The sequence below is a fragment of the Aegilops tauschii genome, chromosome 3 (genome assembly GCF_002575655.3).
Source record: "Aegilops tauschii subsp. strangulata cultivar AL8/78 chromosome 3, Aet v6.0, whole genome shotgun sequence".
Lineage (NCBI taxonomy): Eukaryota > Viridiplantae > Streptophyta > Magnoliopsida > Poales > Poaceae > Aegilops > Aegilops tauschii.
The window spans coordinates 127,069,339-127,075,721 of record NC_053037.3 but is presented as its reverse complement, the minus strand read 5'-3'; positions in this window follow the sequence as shown (position 1 = coordinate 127,075,721).

Genomic DNA, 6,383 nt, shown 5'->3' with positions numbered 1-6,383 from the left:
TTATCTCCAGACTAGGAGAAAAAGAATTGCCACTTTATTGCCTTCTCCGACGCACCGACCACTTCGAGTGGACGGACCGGCAACGGACAGACTGGAAGAAATAAAGGCTCTTCTAGCGAGCAACCCAATCCTGGCCGCGCCGAACGTCGGCGAACCGAAGTTATTATACATCTCTGCAACACACCAGGTGGCGAGCGAGTGCTCGTCGTTGAGCGAGAGGAGGACGGACACAAATTCCCGCTTCAGAAACCGGTGTACTACGTATCCACTGTCCTCACACCATGCAAATCCCAGTACCCTCATTACCAAAAAATAGCATATGCGGTCTTCATGGCATCCCGGAAGCTACGGCACTACTTCCAAGAGTGTTCGATCACGGTGGCTTCCGAAGTACCACTCAATGACATAATAAACAACCGCGACGCTACGGGCTGGATAGCCAAATGGGCCATTGAGCTCCTACCATTCGACATAACATACAAACCACGCCGAGCCATTAAATCCCAAGTATTGGCCGACTTCGTCGCTGAATGGACAGAGGCCGAACTCCCTAAAGAGTACGGTACATATTCCAACCGGGTCATGCATTTTGATGGCTCTAAAATGCTGGCCGGCTTAGGAGCAGGTGTTGTCCTAACGTCCCCCACCGGAGACACAGTCCAGTATGTTCTCCAAATATTATACACAGACTCCAACAATGCAGCCGAATACGAGGCCCTATTGCACGGTCTTCGGATGGCTGCCTCCATGGGCCTACAACGCCTGGAGTTGCGCGGGGATTCAAATCTCGCAATATCCCAAATAACTGGAGACTTCGACCCCAAAGATCTGAAGATAGCTGCCTATCATAACGCCATACTCAAAATATCAGCTCGGTTCGAGGGACTCGAGTTTCATCACGTAGCTCGAGAAAGTAATCAAGCGGCGGATGTTCTTGCTCGCATTAGCGCTAAGCGCGACACCGTCCCGCCTAATATCTTTCTGGAAAGGCTCTTCAAGCCATCCGTGGTATGGCAGGGTGAGAGCGGCAACAACAGTCCGGATCCGATTATACCCCCAGATTCCGAACACAATACCGATATCATCGGAGGCTCAGCCACTGAAATAACACTATCGGCCCATCTAATAATGGCAGTAATTGCCCCATGTACCGAACCCTTCTTGGCCTACTTTAATAGGCGAGAGCTTCCTGAGGATTAGAATGAGGCTCGCTGCATTGTTCGGCGCTCGAAAGCCTACAAGGTCCATGAAGGAGAGCTCTACAAAAAAAGCACTACCGGAGTCCTTCAAAGATGTATCTCCGGAAAGAGGGACGACAGCTTCTGGCCGAAATCCATGTTGGTCTCGGCGGTCGCCACGCCGCGGCTCGGGCCCTTGTAAGTAAAGCCTTCCGTACATGTTTCTTTTGGCTGACGTCCCGAGCAGATGCACAGGACCTTGTCCAACGTTGTGTCGGATGCCAGCTTTTCGCCAACCAAAGCCATATGCCGCCTACCGCTCAACAAACAATCCCCATTACTTGGCCTTTCGCGGTCTGGGGGCTGGATATGGTCGGACCCCTTAAAGGAGGAAGCCATAAGAAAAAATATCTGCTTGTCATGGTAGATAAATTCACCAAGTGGATAGAGGCCAAACCAGCTAAAACGGCCGAAGCCGGACCAGTGATAAACTTTATATCCGGTGTCGTGCACCGTTATGGTGTCCCACACAGCATCATCACCGATAACGGATCCAATTTTATGGCCGATGAAGTGAAAACCTGGTGTGCTAATCTGGGCATTAAACTCGATTACGCCCCGTCTATCACCCACAAACAAATGGTCAAGTCAAACGAGCTAATGGTCTTATCATGAGCGGCATTAAGACTAGACTAGTGCGGTCTTTGAAAGAATCAGACAAGCACTGGGTTGAGGAGCTCGACTCCGTACTCTGGGGGCTGCGGACCACGCCCAATCGCACTACCGGATACACACCATTCTTCATGGTGTATGGCGCAGAGGCCGTTTTGCCCTGCAACATCATTCATGACTCACCTCGAGTGCGCATGTATGAAGAGAGAGAGAGGCCGAGCTTGATCGGCAGGACAGTCTAGATGCCCTGGAGGAGGAGTGCGACGTTGCAAAAGCCCGTTCTGCATTCTACCAACAACAGACTCGCACATACCAAAGAAGAGAAGTGCGGGCCAAGACTTATAATATTGGTGAACTCGTTCTATGCTTGCCAGAAAAGAAAAAGGACAAACTCAAGCCCAAGTGGGAGGGTCCCTTCATCATAGATGAAGTTCTCACCGGAGGAGCGTACCGCCTGCGTGATGCATTGGACAATCGCTTAGAGCCGAACCCGTGGAATGCCACCAGACTCCGAAGAATCTACGCCTAGAGCCGTACTCTTTGTTCGTCTTCTTCTCCCTTTGTTTCTATTTTTTCTCTCTTTAATTTTGCTCTATAGCTCTTGTGCGGCCAAACCGCATGATGTACACATCCTTAAATGTATATGCTCATAATACCTGGGGGCTTCTTTACCAGAAGCTTATTATTATTTTCCGAGCATCAAGCTCACCACATATGTGTCCTTTCCTCATACGTACCTTTTCTTCGCCATTATATGCACCGTTATGACTTAAGTTTTGGCCAAGCTGGGTTGCCTGGCTCCTGTGCATGTGCCCTACGTTCTCGTTTGTTCGGCCAGGCCATAAAGGGAGCACCTCTGCGATTGTTACAGTCGGGTCATCCGGACATGTACCTCAGACTGGGTGAAGCCGAAAGCTAGAGTTCTTAAGGGAATCTTCGGTGGGCGGACTAAAGACGTTATACCCTAATTACATTGTAAACCCCTAGATGTTACGTATACTGCGATTTTTCAATCACAGTTCGGGCATGCATCCTACAGCATGTTCACCCAGGGAAAGGAACCCTTAACGGATCTATTCTCACTGGAAGATGTTTCTTACAATCAACATGTAATATAACATAGCTAGCCGGATACAACTTGTTTGTTCAAGCAACTATGACCCCTACACCTGGTTTCCACGCATACCCCGGTCTATATTGCCAATCCGGTATTTGGAAACACTCCGCACCTTCGGGTCCTGAGGTTGAAGCGAAAAGGTCTGCCATGACAATTGTTTTACAATCCGGCTAGGGATAAATTTGTCAATTGAAGTACATAGTCACTTGGACTCAAAAACTTCTTCCTCTATGCCGTCTAACAGGCTGTCTAGCTTACAATCCTGTTGGGAAAACATGGCGGCTATCTTTACTCGGTCATATACCAAACTAACTGGAATTTCTTGTCCATCTGACCCCCGAGGTCCGACCCGGGCCATATGATTCGGATCAAGTTTGGTGTACCGTGTTTTAACCATGGCCCAGGCCTCTCGCGCGCCTTCTCGGCAGGCCGATATTTTCCATAATCGAAAGCGCCGCGGAGCTCCTTGGAATAGCTTCACAAGCTCCTCCATACTTCCTGGAGGGGAGGCGGATGGCCACAAAGCCTTGGCAACGCTCCGCATTGCTTGCCGAGCTCGCTCGTGCACCTGGGACAGCTCTTACAACAGATCACGGCCAGTCAGCATACCTGCAGACATAAATCTGTCAGCTCATTTCTTTGCCGAGTTACACAGAGAAAAATTCAAAAGCATATTGAATATGCCGCCTCGTAGCCTCCTATTTTCCTTTACTGCATCCGCTAGCTGGGCTCGTACATCTTTTAGCTCTTCGCCTAGCAGGGTGTTGGAATCCTGCAGCTTGTTCTTATCATCTCTGACCCGTGTCAATACACGTTCTCCTGTGGGCACTTGCCTTTCGGCCTGTTGTTTACCCGCCTGCGCAACCTTTAGTTCCGCTTTCAGTTGATCTACTGATCCTCCCATCAGAAACGTAACAGTATTAACATTCACTACTAGAATCTGGTAATTTGTCGTCTGCAAACTCTTTGCCGTCTGCCAGCGGACGGCAAAGCGCCTCTTTGACGTCCACTTCCACAAAGCGGACGGCAAAGAATGGGCAGATGGCAAAAAGTCTATTTGTTGTCCGCTTTTTCTTTGCCGTCAGCTGGCTGACGGCAAAGAGCTAGAAGGCACACGGCAAAGGGCCAGGTGGGCCCCACCGGGCACGGCGTGGCTAGGTCAGCTTCTTTGTCGTCTGCCTGGTCTTTGCCTTCTGCCTTCTGGACCTTTGCCGTCCGCTAGCGGACGACAAAGAAATGGCCCAGCTAACGGCCGTCTCCCCCCTCCTATGCTCGCTCTCTGTCTCTCCGGCCCCACCCCCTCTCTCTCCCCTCTCTCCCAAACACAACCGCGCCCGTGCCCCCAACTCAACCGCGCCCGCGCCCGCAACGCCACCGTCGAACACCGCCGCCGCCCGGACGCTGCTGCCACCCCACCCCGCCGCAGCACCACCACCGCCCGGCCAGCGCCGCCCCGCCGCCGCCCCCCACACTGTCGCCGCCCCACCCCGCCGCAGCACCACCCCACCGCCCCGGAGCCCTGCGGCCTCGTCGCCACCACTGCCCGGCGCCCCCTCCGCCCGGCCAGCGCCAACCCGCCACCCCGAAGCCCTGCAGCCCCGTCGCCACCACCGCCCGGCGCCCCCTCCGCCCGTCCAGCGCCCCTCCGCCACCGAGCAACACCGCCGCCCGGCGCCCCTGGGCCTGCCGCAGGTGAGCCCCGGCCGCACCCCTCTTCTCCTCTTTTTTTGTTTTTTTCTTCTGTTTTTTTTAGTTTAGATTACTTATAGTTTTGTTTTAGATTTAGTTTAGTTTATATTACTGTTAGTTTGGTTCTTAATTTAATTTAGTTTAGTTTAGATTACTTTTAGTTTGGTCTTAGGTTTAGTTTAGTTTTAGGTTTATGTTTAGTCATGAAAAAAATAAGAATAATTAGAAGAAGAGGAGGAGAAGAAGAATAGCTAGGTTTAGGTGTAGTTTTTTTCCTGTTTTGTTTTAGGTTAATTAGTGCTAGGTTTAAGAAGAGGAAAAAGGAGAAGAAGAAGAAGAAGAAGAAGAAGAGGAGGAGGAGGAGGAGAAGAAAGAAGAAGAAAAAGAAGAAGAAGAAGAAGAAGAAGAAGAAGAAGAAGAAAGAGAAGAGGAGGAGAAGAAGAAGAAGAAGAAAGAGGAGAGGAGGAGAAGAAGAAAGAAGAAGAAGAAAAGGAAAAAAGAGAACCCGACCACGACCCGACCCCCGACACCCGACACCCCGACACCTCGGCACGACACCCCGACCCCCGACCCCCGACACCCTGACACCACACCCCGACCCCTACCCCCGACCAACCGACACCCTGACACCACACCCGACCCACACCCCGACCCCGACACCTCGGCACGACACCCCGACCCACACCCTGACACCCGACACCCGACACCCCGACCCCGACCCCCGACACCCCGACACCCTGACACCACACCCTGACCCCATATATATTTGTGTTGATCGGGTGTATTTTTATTATGATACACTTAAATTATATACATAATATTATGTTCATGTTAGGTATCCAAATTTTTTATGTTGTACTAATTTTGTTTACTTTTTGTCATTGCAGGTGTTGACAGGATGGTGGGCAAGGGTCCAGAGCGCTACTGGGAGGGGTGGTTCCATTACTCCAGCCCAGCCCCTCCGGAGAGCGCTGCTAGACAGTATGCAGACAACTGCGGTGGGCGCTTCTTCTTCGGCTGGGAGAGGTCGGGGAAGGACAAAGAAGCCTGCTAGAGGTGGAGGTGGCAGCGGGAGAGGTAGGAAGGTTGTTACGCCTTCCCCGCCGCCACCCTCAGCTGATTCACCTGACCACAGGAGTGCTCCGTCTGACGTGGACCCATCTCGGACTCCGGTCCATGAGCCTCCGGTCGTTGATCGTTCCCCCGACCAGAGTCGGGTCGCCGATCCTTCGCCCCACGTGAGTCCGGTCCCAGAGTCTTTGTCTCAGAAGACTAAGGTCACGGGGTCTTCGTCCCAGAAGACTCCAGTGACGGGGTCTTCGACCCACGAGACTACGGAGGCTAGTGGCTCGGAGGATGGTAGCGAGGATACCTTTTCAGATGATAGCTACAGCGACGACGAGCTGGTTGAGAAGGGCAAGAAGGTCTACAAGCATGGCTGTACAAAGCTCCCGCCCGTGCTGACGACCCCCGACCAGAGGTGGTTGATTGCGCCTAAAGGGTTGAAGTAAGTGCATTTACTATTTTTTAACCTTTTCCCTTCATGTTCCTTCAAATTAATATCTAATGCGTTGGCCTTGTCATACTGCAGGGGCCGGGTACGCCCCCGTGGTTCCCGTAGGCCCAACCAGGTCCTTGGTGTGCTTTGCCGGCAGCACTTCCCTGGGTGGGTCACGTTGCCCGGTGAGGGTCAGGTTCCACAGCTAGCACTGACCTGGGAGCTGTAC